Source organism: Sapajus apella, unplaced genomic scaffold, assembly GCF_009761245.1.
Source record: "Sapajus apella isolate SASKATOON/1434 unplaced genomic scaffold, GSC_monkey_1.0 scaffold51, whole genome shotgun sequence".
NCBI classification, from domain to species: Eukaryota; Metazoa; Chordata; class Mammalia; order Primates; family Cebidae; genus Sapajus; species Sapajus apella.
Genome location: NW_022436991.1, coordinates 878474 through 898919, shown reverse-complemented (window position 1 = coordinate 898919; position 20446 = coordinate 878474). Strand labels below are relative to the sequence as shown.

The window sequence follows — 20446 nt, the reverse complement described above, 5'->3', positions numbered from 1 at the left end:
AGGACCAGTGATTCCGACACCTCCTCTTCCCTGCAGTGCAGATACAACTCAAGAATCCCAGGCTAGAGGTGGGGGGATGCTGACTTGGGTTGAAACAGGATGTAGCTCTCATTTGTTGAAAGTATGCAAACCTGAAGTCTGACCTTCAAGAGAAACTGGACCCTCAGTTAAAGAAGGTATCAGAGATTAATCAATTAGAAGGAAAGAGAAGAAATCAAAGGGGCTGAGCAGATGAGAGAAATCAAACCACAGCCCAGGCAGGTGCCTTTCTGCTTCTGTAATCCCTTATCCTGGTCTTGGCGCAAACAGCAAAGTAGCCTGAGGCTAGAGAACAGGGTCTGTACGAGCCTCAGTCCCACAGAAATCTGCGTTGCAGTGTGCTGATACCAAAATGCATAAATAAATGGAATGAATAGCTGAAGCCAGCCAGGGTGGGCAAGCTTTTCTGTTCCTCCCCCACACTTCTCCCTCTCCTTCCCTCTTGGTCCTGAGTGTCAGTCCTCTATCCAGATTCAGGCAACATCCTTGGCAAACTCAATAATATTTACGTGTTTGGAATAAAATTACCACATCTCGCTAGCATAGATTGTAACGCAAATATGGATGAGAGCATTGGCTTTCTATTTGCACGGTGGTCCAAAGAGCCCTCTCTTCAGCCGACCCAGTTTCCAATGCAGGCATCGGAGTGCCACCTTGTGGTAAAGAAAAAAAATGGATATGGCTTTCCAAGCTACATTATCTAACCTGGAGGGCCAGCAGCTGATCTTTCTTGATCTCAGATGAGAGACCCTAGAAGATTCTTCTTTCTTTGCTCTCAGCAGAGCTGTCTTTGGTGAGAATAGTCAGCGATTTAACCCAAAAGGCCACAGTCGTTGGAGGATTGAAGGAAGAGTCCAGGCACTAGTCCAGAGACATTTTTGATTGTCAAAATTGGGGGAGGGGTGCCACTGGCATTTTATAGGTAGAGGCCTGAGATGTGATAAACATCCTTCCACCCAGTGCAGCACCCCCAGGAAAAGAAATTTTCTAGCCCCAAATGTCAAGTGTTGAGATTGAGAAGCCCAACTCATCACTTTGCATGTTGTTTTCACCTTTAATGTTCTCAATCCTACAAAATAGGTATTATAACTTCCATTCTACAGATGAGGAAACTGAAGCATACAGGAGTTCCATAACTCACTCAGGATTACATCGCTGGCAAATGGAGATGTGTTTCAAACCCAGGTTGGCCCCCCCAAGCCTGGGTTTTTTAAACCTTCCACTGGGGTACTTCCGGAATCCTGGTGTTAGAGATGAGAACTAAGCTCTGATTTTTCATCTTATCCAAATTCCTATCTAAGGGGTCTGGGGAGTCATGCCCTACAAACCATAAATTCTCATCAGATGGGTTTTATGTACCCTCTATATTGTGACTTACCTTCCAATCTGACTCTGACATAACCTTAGGAGACAAGGAAGAAAATCAAAATATTTTACCCCAAAACATGTTTCTTTGCCATATCTTGAAATGGCCCTGCAAAGCTGTCCTTTGTGGGGGAAAATTTGCATCTGTAAAGAAATTCTGTTAACACAGCAAGATCTTTTTCTTCCATGCCCTCCCAGTCCTAAAAAGATTAACTAAAAGGCTAGCAACTTTTAAAGATCTGAATAGAAAACATTTGTCATCTGTTGTCTCTAAGGGGGCAGCCACTATATGACTTCAAAAGGATCTTGTCTCCACAATCTTTTACCTTCACCTAACATTCCCTTTCCTTTGATCTCAGGTCTTTAGACTCAGCCAATTGTCAACTAGAAAATGTTTAAATTTACCTGTGGCCTGGAAGCCCCCCCACTCCCGCTTTGAGTTGTCTCGGCTTCCTGAACCAAATCAATGTTTGTTTTTTTATACAGGGGAGAGCGCGAATGCAGTCCCCCATTCCCACAAATTATGCAGTCGAGTTTCCCACATTTGGGGAAATCGCAGGGGTCAGCACATCCAGAGTGCAATGGATAAGCCTCGCCCTGGGAAAACCACCTTCGTGATCATGGCATCTCCCCTGCCAGGTAAGTATCATCAGCGTATTTCTTAAATGTATTTGATTGATGTCTCATGCCTCCCTAAAGTGTATAAAACCAAGCCGCACCCCAACCACCGTGGGCACCTGTTCTCATGACATCTGAGGGCTGCGTCACAGGCCATGGTCACCCATATTCAGTTCAGAATAAATCTCTTCAAATATCTTACAGAGTTTGACTCTTTTCGTTGACAGAGACATAACCCTGAATCCCCCCATTTACGGCACCAGTTAGCAAATACCAAATTACATGTATCCAATATCAAAAAGACAGGGGAGAGAGAATTCCAACTTTACTTCTACCCCAATCAGCAGAGGAGACCTTAAGGTCTTCTGAAACAATGCCCCTCTGTAGCTCTTACCACATCAATGGGATCTGAAGGCTCTAGGACAGGGGTTGGTAAACCTAACAGGGGTTAGCCTGCAGGCCAGATCTGGCCCTCTAGTTGTTTTTATTTTTATTTATTTATTTTTTAAATTGCATTTTAGGTTTTGGGGTACATGTGAAGAACATGCAAGATTGTTGCATAGGTACACATATGGCAGTGTGATTTCCTGCCTTCCTCCCCTTCACCTATATCTGGCATTTCTCCCCATGCTATCTCTCCTCAGCTCCCAACCCCCCACTTTTCCTCCCCTATTTCCCCACAACAGACCCCAGTGTCTGATGCCCTCCTCCCTGTGTCCATGTGTTCTCATTGTTCAACACCTGCCTATGAGTGAGAACATGTGCTGTTTGATCTTCTGCTCTTGGGTCAGTTTGGTGAGAATGATGGTTTCCAGGTTCATCCATGTCCCTACAAAGGACACGAACTCATCGTTTTTGATAACTGTATAATATTCCATGGTGTATATGTGCCACGTTTTCCCTGTCCAGTCTATTATCGATGGGCATTTGGGTTGGTTCCAGGTCTTTGCTATTGTAAACTGTGCCGCAGTGAACATTCGTATGCGTGTGTCCTTTATAGTAGAACGATTTATAATCCTTTGGATATATACCCAGTAATAGGATTGCTGGGTCAAATGGAATTTCTATTTCTAGGTCCTTGAGGAATCACCACACTGTCTTCCACAATGGTTGAACTAATTTACATTCCCACCAACAGTGTAAAATTGTTCCTATTTCTCCACATCCTCTCCAGCATCTGTTGTCTCCAGATTTTTTAATGATCGCCATTCTAACTGGTGTGAGATGGTATCTCAATGTAGTTTTGATTTGCATTTCTCTAATGACCAGTGGTGATGAGCATTTTTTTATGTTTATTGGCCTCGTGTATGTCTTCTTTTGTAAAGTGTCTGTTCTACTTGTTTTTATATATAAAGTTTTATTGGAATATAGTCATGGCTATTCATTTATATATTGTCTATGGCTCCTTTTGTGCCCTAGGTGGCAGTATTAAATAATGGCAACAGAGCTTGTCTGCCCTGTAAAGTGTTTACTATTTGATCCCTTACAGGAAGTGTTTGACAATTTCTGTTCTAGGCTCAATAGGTTTGAGATACCCATTGCCAACATTTGCCGTTGTTTATGTCCCTGGGTGAGAGAGTTTTCCCCATATCTAACAGAGTATCCCTCTCCCGCTTGGAACATCCTCAACACAAACAAATCTAGGCTAGAGATCAGGATATCTTTTTCAGCCTGAATTATCTTTGTTCTGACCTTTCTGCCCACAGATAACACTATCTGTCCACCAGTAAATCATAGGCTGTGGACCATGGGAATGCCCTGAACCATTCTAACACACAATTTCCAGACTTCCTTCTATGTGACTGATGTGTCCCTAACAGATGACATCATAGACACCAATGCCATTAATAAGAAGTGTTCATTTTTTTTTTTAAAAAAGTGAATGGTTTGTCAAGCATTTGCTAATGAAGTATAATCTCTCATCCTCACAACAAACAGAGTGAGTATTATCCCCATTTTACAAATGGAGACCATACCTTGAAGATTACCAGGCCAAAGTTGGGAAAGCAATCTGCCTCTGTCAAACAAAATTTTATGTACTTCACCAGTCTCGTTGGCCCACAAAATACAATCATGCTCAACAAACATGTTAACCAAGCCAGGCCCAAGTGTTAACACACATACATAAAGCACAAGCTCTGTCTTCATAGAGCTCAACTACATAAGAAAGACTGATTGTGAGCAGATAATGATAGAGCAGTGTCATTAAATGCTCGCATACAGGGAAGCCTCATATCCTAAGAGCAGAGAGAAAGGGCATCCAACCCAGCATGAGGTTTTCATGAGTAAAGGGCATCTCAAATCGTTCTTGAAGTATACACAGGCAGAGGAGGTGATGGTTAATATTAGTGTCAACTCAATTGAATTGACGGATGCCTAGATAGCTGGTAAAGTATTGTTTCTGGATGTGTCTTGAGGGCGTTGCCAGAGGAGATTGACATTTGAGTCAGTAAACTGGGAGAGGAAGACCCACCCTCCGTGTGGGTGGGCTCCATTTGATTGGCTGCCATCATGGCTACAACAAAGCAGGTGGAGTAAGGTGGGATAAACTGGCTTGCTGAGTCTTCTGGCTTCCATCTTTCCCCCATTCTGGATGCATCCTCCCATTCCTCTTGCCCTTGAACATCAGACTCCAAGTTCTTTGGCCTTGGACTTAGACTAGTGGACTCTTGGACTTACACTAGTGGTTAGCCAGGGGCTCTCAGGTCTTCAGCCACAGACTGAAGGCTGCACTATCAGCTTCCCTGCTTTTGAGGCTTTCGGACTTGGACTGAGGCACTACTGGCTTCTTTCTTTGCCAGCTTGCAGATGGCCCATCATGGGACTTCACCTTGTGATCGTGTGAGCCAATTCTCCCTAATAAACTCCCTGTCGTATATACATAGATCCTATTAAATCTGTCCCTCTGGGGAAACCTAATAGAGAGGGCACATCCTGAGAAAGGATACAGTAGCAACGAAGAGTATATAGGAGCAAGACTAGGGCCTTAGGAAGGCCTATCAACATATTAAATCACCACCCCGATCAGGTGTCTCAAACTCATGACCCTAGGCTGACTCCAACCTACAGACACGTTTTGCCTCATCTACCCAATAGTGACTACAGTATATTTTTTACTTGAAATTGTTGCCAAGTGTTCTGCATTTGCAATTTTCTCACAGAAATTTAAATTTTCAGCCTCTGTTAAAAATCCTAAGATCTGCAGTCATTGAGCCCAGATTTCCCTGGCCCAAGCACTGGTTAAGATGAGTAATGACCACCCACTTTATTTTCCTCCTGCCGAGGCATCCCTTGTCCTTCATACCACACTTGCGCCAAGTTTTCTCTTACATCCAGGCATCCTCACTCATTGACTTATCTACTTCACTTCCGAAGGCATTTGAGTATTCAGCCCTGGTCTACCATAAAATCTAAGCTTGTGGGCATGGAGTTTCATTCACTAGCCTCTGTTTATCTTTTCCAGGTTTTTCCCCATGGCAACACACACTCACACACACACAATCACAAATTTCCTGAACTCCACTGAGCCCAACATTTTCTCTTTTTTTTTTTTTATTCGGTCTCTGTACAGACTGTCAAAAATTGCCAATGCCGACTATATTACAAGTTGTCACAGCAGGGCATTGGGAAAGTTTTAATTAGCAATAATCACGCCTCAGATAAACCTCCTTGGCTATGGTACTGCCACTGCGCAAAGCTAGCTCAACATTTTCTTCCTCACCTCCTTGACCTCACAAATGTTCCATCTGCCTAGAATCTTTCTTCTTGTCCTAGTTCAAGCGGGTGATTAATTAGAACAATTAAAATATTAGGGCTATCTTTTGCCCCAAGGTGGAGATAATTCATTCTCTATTTTATTCCAATCTGGCAAAGTAACTTGTTCTGTTCAATCATTTTAAGTAAATAAACAGGCCAGGTGCAGTGACTCATGCCTGTAATTACAGTACTTTGGGAGACCAAGGCAGGAGGATCACTTGAGGTCACAAGTTCAAGATGATCCTAGGCAACATAGCAAGACCTCATCTCTACAAAAAACACAAAAAATCAGCCAGACATGGAGATGCACACCTGTAGTCCCAGCTACCTGGGAGGCTGAGAAGGGAGGCTTGCTTGAGCCCAGGAGGTCAAGGTTGTGTGATTGTGCCACTGCACTACAGCCTGGGTGACAAAGTAAGACCTTGTTTCCGAAATAAATAAATGTTAGATACAAGAAATAAATCAATAGATTAGTACATAAATTTTAAAATAAGCAAGTAAAGTTGTCCCAAAGAGAAAGAAAGAAAAAAAAAAAAAAAACTGACCTCCATGTCTCTGAAGCATTGCCCGCAGGCTTTGATTGATGTAAGTTTTTGCTTTTCACAATGTTATATGCTTGAGTTCACGTCATGAAAAAAAGGTTTGCATTCATCCCGCAGTGAGATGGATCTCTGTTCTCCTGCTGATACATCCATCAGCATCCTTAATCATCCTCCTTCTGTGGAGGTTTGTCATCCTTGTAGTTATTCTATTACTTACTCTGCTATTAGGAGGGCAACAACCATTTCATTTTTATGTTGCCTGATCATATCATTCAGCTGGCAAACATCATTAAGGAACTGCAGCGTAAAAGCCACCTCCCAGCCATTATCTCTAATGCCATGCTAATGGAAGGTCGTGATTTCTGAATGGGGCCATGCTGAATGCCTTAAGATAACTTCAGATACCATTTTTCTTCAAGGATTTTAATTGCAATCCTGAAGATGTTAAATGAAAGCACCAAACACATGTTTATGGCCTATTTAACAAAGCTAGCACAGGAGTATGTAGAAATACTTACATAGAAATAGAGCCAAACTGGGACATTTTGGGAGAAAATGATGGAAAGGGAATGGTTTTAGAGTTCCACAAGAAAAGAGGTAACACCCATTGTTTGGACTCCAACTGGGAAATTACTCTTCCAAACAATAGATAAAATGTTAGTTAGCTTAAAATGTAAGGCACATAGAAAGATGGTCAATATTATTAGTCATCAAGGGAATGCAAATTAAAACTACAATGAGATATCAGCACACACTCACTAGAATGACTAAGATAAAAAGGACTGACCGTTTTCAGTGCTGGTGGGGGTGCAGAGGAACTGAGGCTCATGGAAATGCACAGTGAGACTGCCATACTGGGAAAGAGTTTGGCAATTCCCATAAACATTCCCTTCCTTTACTATCCAACCATTTCACTCCTAAGTACTTCCACAAAAATAAATGAAAACATATGTCCACAAAAAGTCTTGTAAAAGAATGCTAATTGCAACTTTATTTATAATGGTTTAAAACTGGGAGCAACTCCAGTGTTCATCAATACGAGAATGGATAAATAAGCCACAGTAGATTCATATCATGGAATTCATGGAATACCGCTACGCAATAAAAGGTTCTGTGTTTTTTTCTTTTTTTTTTTTTTTGATGGAGTTTCACTCTGCTCCCCAGGCTGGAGTGCAGTGGCATAATCCCTGCTTACTGCAGCCTCTGCCTCCTGGGTTCAAGCAATTCTCCTGCCTCAGCCTCCCAAGTAGCTTGGACTGTAGGCACCCATCACCACACCCAACTAATTTTTTGTGTTTTTAATAGAGGTGGAGTTTCACCATGTTGACCAGACTGGTCTCAAATATCTGACCTTAGGCGATTCACCCACTTTGGCCTCCCAAAGTGCTGTGATTACAAGCATGAGCCACCGCACCTAGCCTGTATGCTGTGTGTGTGTGTGTGTGTGTGTGTGTGTGTGTATGTGTGTGTGTGTGTGTGTGTGTGAGAGAGAGAGAGAGAGAGAGAGAGAGAAAGAGACAGGGTTATCCTCTGTCACCTAGGCTGGAGTGCAGTAGCATGATGACAGCTCACTGCAGCCTTGACCTCCCTAGATTAGTGATCCTCCCACCTTAGCCTCCCACGTACCTGGGATTACAGGTGCATGCCACCATGCCCAGCTAACTTTTTAATATTTTGTAGCGATCAGGTCTCACTATGTTACCCAAGCTGGCCTCAAACTTCTGGCCTCAAGTGATCCTCCACCTCAGCCTCCCAAAGTGCTGGGATTACAGATGTAAGCCACTATGACTGAGTTTCTAATTCATGCAGCATGATAAATCTAAGAGACACAAGACTGAGCAAAAGAAGTTCAAGGACATGAAAAACTAATCTATAAGGATAGAAAGCAACAGTTGCCTTTGGAGAGCAGGGTGGCTGAAAGTGGGTATGAGAGCTCTTTCTGGGATGATGAAAATGTTCCATATCTTATAAGGATTTGAGTGATATAGCTTTAAAGATTTGTTAAAATTCAGTAAACTGTACCTTTAAGTTCATGCATTTTACTCTCTGTGATTATGCATCAATAAAAATTTGCAAAGGTGCAAGCCCCAAGTTTGGCAAGAGGCTAAGAGCTGCAGAGATAACCAAAAGGAAAAACTGGGCAAAATGCCCTGTTTTCCTGGGCAAACAGGGCATTTTGCAAAGTGACCTGGAGAGAAGTCACATCCCTGGGAATAGAGCTGATAAAGTTCTCTTTGCTAGAAATCTGAATTCTGACGAATTGCCAAAGCAGAGACTGAGAATGAGGGTCTGGAAACAAATAAGTGCAAAGCACGATCCCAAAACAGATCAGGAGATCCAAGGACAGTGGGAGACATGCAAATAAGATCAATAGAATGTGTTAGACACAAAGGAAGCAAGCTCTAAGCCAACCAGAGTACACCTGCTCTCAGCCATATCAGACCAATCGTCTTGGTAATCCTCTTGTACTTCCTTTCATGATTATTGTAAATATTTGACCTGAACTAATTCTATAGCAAACTCTGTTGAGTTTTTGTTCCATCAGGTGGATTCAGGCATTCTCGGCTGATCTTAGTGTAGTCTTCCTTAAGTCTTGAGTTAAACAGAAATAAAAGGTGATAATTATTGAGGACTTAAACCAGATGCTGGACCCCATGCTGAGTACTCAACATGCTTTGATTCATTGAATCTTGCCCCACCCATGAAGTAGGCATTGACAACAGAACTCCTCTTTTACAGATGAAGAAACTGAGGCTTAATGGAATAAAAACGTGTCTATAGTTACAGAGGTAGAAAGTGAGAGGCGGGAGTCAAACCTAGGCCATGGGACCCCAGAGATGATGAGCTTACCATAGTGCTCTATTGCCCCCTCCAGGTATTTTTCAAAGTGGATTGAAGCTACCCAACCACTATAGAACCAAGGAGACTAGAACTCTTACACTACATGTAAACAACAAAAACGTAGACAAAGAAGCCGTGGGCAGCCAGGACCAAGAAAGCTTACTACCCAAGGGCTCATTTATTCATTCATTTGTTCAACAAACATTTAAGATGCCAGCTGTATGTTAGGCATTGTTTCCCACTGGCAAAACTAGAACTGAGAACCAAAAGCTATTCTACATCATTTTGGTGGCAACACCCTACTCCAAAATGTACTCATAGATCACAAAGCAGAAAACTATGACCTGAAAGTCAATATCCCTTTTAGAAGTGTGGAAACACAAATGTAGTGTCAGTGTAGCATAAGCTAAAAATATGTAGAGTGGCAGTCACAGACAATTTGGTATAGGAGTGAACACTCCATCCTGCTCAAGAGGCCATCTCTTCTCCCTGAGCAGATTCATCGGGTTCTATGATTACCTCGTCATGCAGAAATTGATCGTTAATCAATGTTGCCTAAGAAACACATAGAATAACCAATCAAGACAGACTCCTCTACGACGAAGCTCTGGGAAATTGCTGGCATATTGTCATTGACTGATTGCTGAGACACTGCTTTCCTGGGCAGAGAGGGGGGTGCAGGAGGGATGACAATAGGATGCAAAAACTGATACTACAGGATAAGCGAAATTGATGAGACTGCACAAAAGGCATGTAGAATAAATGCTGTGGAATGGCAGTGTCACATACTGAAGCAGCGAGATCAGGATGGTGTTCTGGCTCTACCACCACTAGTGGTGAGGGTCTCACTTTGGTATCTCAATGCCCTCTCCAGACTGTTTTCTTACCTGTAAAATGGAGTGAAATAATTCCTGTAATGCCACACTCATGAAGTTATTGATAAATGTGTGTGAAATTGTCATATAAACTGTGAAAGCATAAAAAGCAAGGTATTTGGATTGGGGGTGGTGGTGTCTATCTACCTAAAATTCTGACCCAATTAAGAACTAGGGGATTGGAAGTATCAGAATGCCAGCTTCATTGGTCAAGTCGGCTGTTGAACCTTGTGTAGTGTATGTTTCACAAAGTTCTCGTGTTGTGTTTTTTAGCTCCATCAATTCATTTATATTCTTCTCTAAGCTGTTTATTCTTATTAGCATTTTGTCAAACCTTTTTTCAAGGTTCTTAGTTTCTTCGCATTGGGTTAGCGCATGTTCTTTTAGCTCAGAGAAGTTTGTTATCACCTACTTTCTGAAGCCTGTTTTTGTCAATTCATCAGACTCATTCTCCATCCAGCCTTGTTCCCTTGCTGGTGAGCAGTTGTGACCCCTTGGGGGAGGAGAGGTGTTCTGGTTTTGGGTAATTTCATGCTTTTTGTGCTGGTTTCTTCCCATCTTTGTGGATTTATCTCCCTGTGGTCTTTGTGGTTGGTGACTTTCAAATGGCATCTCTGAGTGGATGTCCTTTTTGTTGCTGATGAAGTTATTTCTGTTTCTTAGTTTTCCTTCTAACAGTCAGGTCCCACTGCTGTAGGACTGCTGGAGGTCCACTCCAGATGCTGCTTCCCTGGGGATCACCTGCAGCGGCTGCAGAAAAGTAAGGGTTGCTGGCAGTTTCTTCTTCTGTTATCTTTGTCCCAGAAGGATACCTGCCAGATGTCAGCCTGAGCTCTCCTTTATGAGGTGTCTCTGGATATACGAGAGTTGGGGAGCTGCTTGAGGAGACAGTCTGTCCCTTATAGGAGCTCAAGTGCTAGGCTGTGAGCTCTGTTGTTCTTTTCAGAGCTGCTGGGCAGGTACGTTTAAGTCTGCTGCAGCGGAACTCATAACTGCCTTTTTTTCCCAGGTGCTCTGTCCTGGGAACATGGGGCTTTATTTATAAGTTCCTGTCATTCTGCTGCCTTTTTTGAGAGTTGCCCTGCCCAGCAGGAGGTAGTCTAGTCACAGTCTGCCAGCAGAGGCATAGCTGAGCTGCCGTGGGCTCTGCCCAGCTACTGTGTGAACTTCCTTGCAGTTTTGTTTATAGGGGTATAGTTAGAACTGCCTCAGTAATGGCGGTCTGCCTCAGTAATGGCGGACTGTCTCTGTAATGGTGGACTGCCTCAGTAATGGCAGATTGCCTCGGTAATGGTGGACTGCTTCAGTAGTGGTGGACTGCCTTGGTAATGGCAGACTGGCTCAGAAATGGCGGACTGCCTCAGTAATGGTGGGCTGCCTCAGTATTGGTGGACTGCCTCAGTAATGGTGGGCTGCCTCGGTATTGGTGGACTGCCTCGGTAATGGCAGACGCCCTTCCCCCCACAGGGCTGGACCATCCAGGGTCCAGCTGTGCTTGCTGTGAAACTCTCAATCCAGAGCGTTTCAGATTGCTGATCTTTGTGGGGGTGGGACCAGCCGAGCCAGATCACCTGGCTCCCTGTTTCAGCCCCCTTTTTTTCAGTTGAATGGGCGACTCTGTCTCTAAGGTATTCCAGTCACCAGTTGAAACGGCACCTGGATTTGTGTGAGTTTTTGTGTGGAGACCCACTGCACTGGCTGAAACAGCCGCAATGGAGACTCGTGGCACTTTTCTGCCCAGGAATCTTCTGGTCTGTGGGCAGTAAAAATTCGTTTGCAAATGCGGTGATCACTCACCCTCTGCATTTTCACTGGGAACTGCAATCCAGAGCTGTTTCTACTCAGCCATCTTGGATCCTCTAGCCCAAGTATTTCTTTAGAGCAATGCAAATGGACTAATCCACTGGGAAACACTAGAAACTCTTTCATTGACATCCAGAGCAAGTCAACAATGTCTATAGTGATGTGTGTTCTCTGATTCACCTGTTTTCTTCATTTGCTTCATTATGTCTAGCGTGTTTGTTGGAGCCGCCCCATGGCTGCTAGCCCTGCTACCTTCATCATCTCTTGTTGGGTTTCCTTAGCCCTGCCATGCCTTGGAAATAGTCCCTTCTTGAAACTCTCTTCAATCATGCCTGTAGAGACTTCCCTCTGTTTCCTGCCATGAACCTGACCAACATATCTGTTGCTACCAATATTACTTAACATAGGTTAGCAGGGAGGAGCTGATGAACTTAGGAGAAAGAAATTAAGAATAAAGTTGTTCATTGTGGAAGACAGTATGGCAATTCCTCAAGGATCTAGAACCAGAAATACCATTTGACTCAGCAATCCCATTACTGGGTATATTCCCAAAGGGTTATAAATCATTCTACTATAAAGGCACATGCACATGTATGTTTACTGCAGCACTATTTACAATAGCAAAGACTTGGAACCAACTGAAATGCCCATCAGTGATAGACTGGATAAAGAAAATGTGCCATATATATACCATGGAATACTATGCAGCCATAAAAAAGAGTGAGTTCATATCCTTTGCAGGGACATGGATGAAGCTGGAAGCCATTTTTCTCAGCAACCTAACACAGGGACAGAAAACCAAACACAGCTTGTTCTCTCTCATAAGTGGGAGTTAAACAGTGAGAACACATGGACACAGGGACAGGAACATCACAGGGACAGGGGCCTGTTGGGGGTTGGGGGACAAGGGGAGGGAAAGCATTAGGACTAATACCTAATGCATGTGGGGCTTAAAACCTAGATGACGGGTTGATGGATGCAGCAAACCACCATGGCACATGTATACCTAGGTAACAAACCTGCACATTCTGCACGTGTATCCCAGAACTTAAAGTAAAATAAAGAAAGAATGAAAGTTGTTAAGGGTAACAAATAAAACTCGCGCCAGACATGGAAAATAGGAAAGGAAGACTATTTTAGTCAATGGTAGACTCAATAAAGAAAATGTGGTACATATATACCATGGAATACTATACAATCATAAAAAAGAACAAAATAATGTCCTTTGCAGCAACATGGATGGAACTGGAGGCCACTTATCCTCAGCAAATTAATACAGGAACAGAAAGCCAAATACCACATATTCTCACTTATAAGTGAGAGCTAAACACTGAGTTCACATGGACATAAAGAAGAGAACAGCAGAGACACCAGGGCCTCCTTGAGGGCAGAGGGTGGGAGGACAATGAGGATTGAAAAACTGCCTGTTAGGTACTACACTTATTATATGGGTGATGAAATAACCTGTACCCCAAACTCCCACAGCACACAGTTTACCCATGTAACAAACCTGTACACAAACCCCCTGAACCTAAAATAGCAGTTGAAAAGAAAGAAAAAAAAATTGTAATAGAGGAGAGAGACTGGACTCAACCCTGAATATAACAGGAGAGCATCTAGGAATTGGTGGCTAATGGGCAGGGTGAGGGAATCACTGGATGAAAATTAGTCAAAGAGACTTAATTAGATACCAAGGCTAGGTCGATTCTTGGTGAGCTGGCTTGGCAGAATTCTTACTGAGCTGGGCTTGTCAGGCTAAGGACAATAGGCCAAGGATAAGGACTAGTTGAGAAGAGGGCTGGGGGAAGCTCTACTAAAGTTTTGTCAGGAGGGAATTCTTTTTTTTTTTTTTTTTTTCCGTTTTGAGACAGAGTCTTGCTCTGTCACTGAGGCTGGAGTTCAGTGATGCGATCTCGGCTCACTGCAACCTCCGCCTCCTGGGTTCAAGTGATTCTCCTGCCTCAGCCCCCTGAGTATCTTGGATTACAGGTGCACACCACCACACCCGGCTAATTTTTTTTTTTTTAGTAGACATGGGGTTTTATCATATTGGCCTGGCTAATCTCAAACTCCTGACCTCAAGTGATCCACATCCCTTGGCCTCCCAACGTGCTGGGATTACAGGCTTGAGCCACTGCGCCCAGCCTGGAATTTGCATTTCCAACAAGTTTTCCTTGGTGCTGGTGCTGCTACTGCTTCTGGTCCAGGGACCATATTTTGAGAACCACTGTATTAAGCCAAGTCCCAGAGTGAAGTTATTTTTAGATGAAAAGATCCATTTGAGCTGTTTACCCAGATCAAATTAATTAGGTACTTGTCAAATCTCCCCATTTCACTTTCTGAAGTGTAAAAATGAAATTAGCTCTAAAATGACTTTCCTTTTGTTCCTCCCTGTCTCCCGTGTTTTGGGCCTTACTGAACCATGTACAAAGGAGTCTACGTAGTAAAAGGACATTTCTTACCCTGAGCCTGGAAAGGGCATGGCATTTCCAGCCTGGCAGAGTCTGATTTTCACCCCATCCCACCCCATCTGACTTCATGTGAGTATTTTTGTCTCAATGCCCTCATCTGAAACATGTTGATAACGATTTTCTATCCTAGACAGTAAGCTGATGCAGTTATTTAAAAAGGAGATAGACGAAACAAAGAGAGCCTCATGTATCCCCTTGGAAAGAGGATTTTTTTTCTTTCTTCTTGAGAAAATTCATGTAGCATTGATTCAAACTTTATCCTTCCTTCCCTGCTTTTTTTTTTTTTAATGCTACCACAAAGCTGACATATGCTAAAAGCAAAATCTGGAGTTTGTAAATCATTGATTTGAGAATTATGTCATGAAGGGGAATAGAAAATAGGGTCTCACTAGAGAAGTGTGCTCATGTATTGGCCTTCAATAGTGAATGGCAAAGTTAACCATGATGCCAGTGTAGGAGTGTCCAGTGACCCAGGGTCAAACAAAGCCACGGGTATGAATTGCCATTCCTTTATTAGTTACTTAAAAACAAATTGCTTATATTATTTGTTGTTTTCTGCAGTAGCTTATAAAGTAACAACTCAAATTCATTTTCCTTCCTTTAGAAGATCCTGACCCTGAGATTACATTAAATATTTCTTTAAAAGGATCGGAGGGGGAATGAAGTGAAAATATATAGCCTCCCAGTGTTATCTGAGAAATTCCTGCAGATTTTCAGGAACACTTGAAGAATTCATAACCTTAGGCACTCTCATATTAATAATTAATATTATTTGCAAGCTCTCTCCCTATTTCATGTTTTGATTAGAAGCTCAGTCTGACTTTTAAGTCATGCATAGTTTACAATAAAATATGAAGCTGTTGTTTCCTTTGTTATCCGACACATCTCTGCTTCTTAATCATTTAAAACACTTCCAAGCAATCACAAGTTTTCTAAAACAACAAATCATCATGCACAGCGGCCTCAGGGCAGAGACAGAAATCTCTGTGTGTTAGCATGTTTAATCATCCCTTTTTGGGGGGAGATAATCCATTTTAATGTTCTTAGACCCTGTTCCCCTGCTTTCTTATTTTCTTCACTTCAAAGATCAACTTGACAATTATTTTTCTTCACAACAAGGTTTATGGTATTACTCCGAATCTGTCTGATTTTATGGCTTTCTGGGTTACTTTCATGTATTATAAATTTCTCATTGGCAGTGTTTATTAGATGGAAACTTACAACTCCTTGCAGTATTATTCTGCGGAAATTGTTGCTAGGGTTTTCCTAAAAGAGAAAAAAAATTAATGTTTTTGGAGGAAGCTGAGGAATAGTTTGCTGTTAGTTTTCAGCAGTCCCCAACTCATATTCATTCCCTCCCTCCCTCTTCAAAATTCAAAACCCATTGATGAGAACAGGGTTTGAGCACAGAGGTCTTTACTCTAGACTTAGAATAAGGGACCTTGCAAAGATGCCTAGGCTTCTGAGCTGACACCAAAGCAGCAGGGGGAAGCTAGCAGATTTTGAAACAGTAATTGCATTTGGCTGCAAGTAACAAACTACTGTCTCATCAAATAGTGGCTTAAGCAGTTTACGTAGTGGCCTAAACAAACACAAAGAAGTCCAGAGGCAGGTAGTCTAGAGCTGGTGTGCCAGGAACACCAAGTTATAAGGACTTCTGTCTCTTTGTATCTCCATCTTCACTTATGCTTCCAAGCTCAAAGTCACCTCATAGTCCAATGCAGCTACCAGTGCACCAGCCATCACATCTGCCTTCTTTGCAGCAGGAGGGTTGAAAGGGTGCTTCTCCCAGCCCAAGCAACTCGTTTTGAAAGGTCTACCTCAGAAGTCACCTATACATATTTATTTGAATGTCACTAGGCAAAACTTAGGCATATGGCCATATCTAGCTGAAACAGAGACTGAGAAGTTTCACATTTTGTAATGGAGTTGTGTTACTAAGGAGGAAGGAGAGATGAATACTTGGAGAGACACTAGCAGTGCCTGTCAAAGGTCTGGAGGGGATAGGGGACAGAAGCAAGATGAGCTTCATGTGTGCTCAGTGGCTCAGCTATCATGGACCAGACACCATGTACCCTTCATCCTTGATTCAATGAGACGATGTAAAACCAATAGAACCTTATCACAACAGTGGAAGAAGGGCAGGGAAGCACCTGAGCCCTTCAGACCATAGGAATGGGCTTGAAATACAAATTAAACAGAGTTATAGAAAATAAGAAAGCTTTGGTTTCTGAAACACTAGAGTTTATGGATTGAGAGTTGTAGTCATTCGGGATAGAGTATCTAAAAGTTCAAGCTTTGATTAAAATATATGGCTGGGCTCGGTGGCTCACACCTGTAATCCCAGAACTTTAAGAGGCCTAGGCAGGCGGATCATGAGGTCAGAGATCCAAACCATCCTGGCCGACATGGTGAAGCCCCATCTCTACTAAAAATACAAAAATTAGCTGGGCGTGGTGGCACACACTTATAGTCCCAGCTACTTGGGAGGCTGAGGTGGAAGAATCGCTGGAACCCAGGAGGTAGAGGTTGCAGTGAGCCAAGATTGCACCACTGCATTCCAGCCTGGTGACAGAGCAAGACTCTGTCTCAAAAAAAAATTGGATGGATGGATGGATGGATAGATAGATAGATAGGCAGTTTACAAGTGGCCTAAACAAACACAAAGAAGTCCAGAGGCAGGCTGTCTATGACTCGTGTGCCAGGAACACAAAGTTGTCAGGGACTTGGTTAATTTCCTTGTTGTAAAAATGCAACATGTTAGAAGGCTTGAGCAGCATTTTCCTAAAAATAATCCACTATTTGTTGAGGACAGGGCTTATCATTTTATCTCTGCAGAGTATCTGACAAACTTAGGCACTTCATGTATATTTGTCAAATAAATGCATAAATGATGGTGATCTAAGAGATTTTGTCCCATGCGTTTTCATGTATATTTGTGTGCTTTTGTATTAGTTAGAACTCCTTCAGTTCCAAGTAATAGAAATTGAAGTCAAAATGCTTAAGATAAAATGTAATTTATTGGCTTTCATAATTTAAACAATGGGCTTCAGGCATGGCTTGATCTAGGGGTTCAACAATCTCATCAGAACAAGGTCTTGTGTTCTTCACTGAATGTCTATATATATTGATTCTATTTTCAGATAGACTATCCCCTCTTGGTGGCAGAATGATGTTAGCAGCTCCATGAAAACTTGTCTTTGTAGTTTTGAGTATAGCCAGTAAGAACACCTTTTCTCAGGCACCAGCAACAACTGTCCTTCATTGAAGTCTCTACTGGCCTTGATTGTTCTAATTTGGGATCAGAACCCTGCTCAGAATCCATCATTAGGATGTGACAATCTAATTGGTCAGGTTTTAAGACTCTTGCCCACTGTGTTGGTCAGAATTCAGTCAGGAGATAGAATACCATACCACTTATTTTAACAGGAATAGTCTAATACAAGTCTGCCAAATCTAGTCCACTGCTTATTTTTTATAAATAAAGTTTTATTGGAACACAACTACAACCATATATTTAAGCACTGTTTATGGTTGATTCCATGCTAAAATGGCAGAGTGGAGTAGCTGCAACAGAGAGACTGTGTAACCTGCAAGTCTAAAATATTTACTATCTACCCCTTTACAGAAAAAGTTTACTGACTCCTGATTGGGTATAGAAAAGTGACAGTGACATGTTGAAGCCCTAGGGGGAAAAAAAAACAGTAAGATATCATGAAGGGATACGCTGCAGGAAGCAGCTATCTCTAGGGCAGAAGGAACAAAGAAAAAAGATTGGAATTATTAAAACTTAGAAGTTTGGAGAAGAGGTCCCACAGAGTCAAAACTTCAGACCTCCAAGGAAGCAATGATTTGGTCCTGATTTTGGTGACATTGAGGGGGCTCAGTGGGGCTGGTTTTGTGAGTATTGAAAAAACGGTAAATTGTGATCAACTGCTGTTTCTGGAATAAACCATCACTGCTGAGGCAAAAGAGAATTGCTGGGGTGACCATGATGAGAGAATAGGAAGCAACCACAGGAAAATAGCTGCCTCCTCTGGCCTCCTGATTTTCTCAGTGTAGATTCTCATGGGAGCAGCTGTGAAGGGGACACACGGGTGCATCACCAAGCGGAGCACGGACGTGTGGGTTTGAAGTTGGAATTTAATTGTTCAAAAACTGGCACAATCCACTTGTTAGCTATGCAGTCTTCATTCACACTCTTCTATGCATATTTGAATTTCAGCCAAGAACACAACTCTATGCTTCCACGTAACAACATACAACCATCTTTCATTCAAGTGAAGACACTCACCCTCTGCCCACAGTGAGAGGACTCAACGTTCCAATAGTCATTGTATACTGATTACCCTCCCAAATCAGTCATAGTCCCAGCAGAATATTCTGTTACTTGGTGACTAAATTGTAAATTTGACTGCTACTGACAAGACTTGTGTAAGGTATTAGGGGAAAAAATTAGTGCACTTAGCACACATACACACACGGTTCTCGAGCAAAAAAGTTATTCATGGTTGCTACAATCCTTGCTTCTATAACTGGCCATAAGTATGCAGCTGATATGAGTTTCTTCTACAACCAGCCTGTTTTGTTTGTTCACAGCTAAGCCCTCAGCTGGAAAAATCCACTAGCAGTGAAATCCAAGCTTCCATTCCTGAAGGATTGGGATTGTCAATGATCCTGTCTTTTCTTTTTCCTATTTGTGTGTGTGTGTGTCTGTGTGTTTGTGTGTCTGTGTCTGTGTGTGTGTGTGTGTGTGTGAGAGAGAGAGACAGACAGACAGACAGACAGACATTGTATTTTTCCCTGGAAGTACTGAGAGGAACTGCAGAAAACTCTGGTCCAGACACAAGCCTTCCTGCTCTCATAGTGTCATAGCAACCCTATTTCCCTTTGATGACCAGGATCAATCTCCCCAACCAGTAGAGGTGCATCCTTCTTTGCTTGTTAGTTTGGTAACATAAGAAGCTGGTCCGTGATGGCCAGGTGTGGTGGCTCATGCCTGTAATCCTAGCACTTCTGGAGGCCAAGGCAGGTGGATCATGAGGTCAGGAGTTCGAGACCAGCCTGGTCAATATAATGAAACCCTGTCTCTACGAAAAATACAAAAATTAGCCAGGGGTGATGGTGCATGCCTGTTATCCCAGCTACTCAGGAAGCTGAGGCAGGAGAATCACTTGAACCCAGGATGCAGAGGTTGCAGTGAGCCGAGAGCGTACCACTGCATTCCATCCTGGGTGACAGAGCAAGATGCCCTCTCAAAAAAAAAAAAAAAATGTTGGTCCATTATGGACAGGTCTATATAAACCTGCCCCCAAAGTCCGAGGAAGCTGAAAGGCTGAAGGAAAGGGCTAAAATTTTCAGTTTCTTAGAAAGAAACATTTAATAGGGATTTATGAACAGAAGCCATGTTTGTGTCTTGGGCGGTGGGGAGACAAGATGGTGGGTCACTGTGCCATTATTGCCCCAGACCTAGGGTTTCTGTACCATAGGGGAAGGTGGTTCAGAAGGGATAGAGAGGACCACTGATATGTGAGAGCAGCAAGGTTTTTTGATTTAAGGCTAGAATTTATAGTAAATGCATGCTGTTACATAAGGAGTGATAAATAAACTGGAAATCTTAGAGGCCTTTTGGGAACTGGAATTAATCAGAAGTTAACATGGTTCATTAGTATCCAAGGTGGAACTGCTTTGGCCTCCACTGAAGTAAAAAACGTTTGGGTGGTAATCTCATCTTCTAATTCAATGGAATCATTCTTGTGTCCCCTGGTGCAAGCATTTCCCCCTTTAGGACAAATATCTCCAATGCAGCAGAGCTTAAAGTTGCCAGGATGGGAAGCAAAAAAAATCCTCCAAGTGGGTCATTGGATGTCATAGTGAGAGGAGCCAAACCTACTTCCACCCTTTGATTCCTTCCCCACGTGATCTGAAGTTAAAATCAGGTACTGTGGCAGGTCACCTTATTTTTCATTCTTGTGACGGCATTTTGCATGTGGTTAGTTGTTAAAATTTGGTGTTCTTGTGAGGGGTATGGGTGGGGTGAATGGTGCAGGCTTCTATTCAGCCATCTTGCTTGCCTCCTCCCATGTAATCTAGCTGTAGGATAAGCAGCACGAGAAATTGACTGCTGAATCAAAGC

The 20446-nt window shown here is 42.7% G+C and overlaps 2 non-coding genes across 2 annotated transcripts; both read right to left on the bottom strand.

Moving 5' to 3' along the window:
• Window positions 1–1887: 1887 nt before the first annotated feature.
• LOC116526780 lies at window positions 1888–2051 on the bottom strand. Its single transcript, XR_004258278.1, has one exon. It is a non-coding gene; the product is annotated as a U1 spliceosomal RNA (small nuclear RNA).
• A 3533-nt stretch (window positions 2052–5584) lies between these two features.
• Window positions 5585–5721, bottom strand: LOC116526752. Its single transcript, XR_004258256.1, has one exon. It is a non-coding gene; the product is annotated as a U4 spliceosomal RNA (small nuclear RNA).
• Between the last annotated feature and the right edge of the window lie 14725 nt (window positions 5722–20446).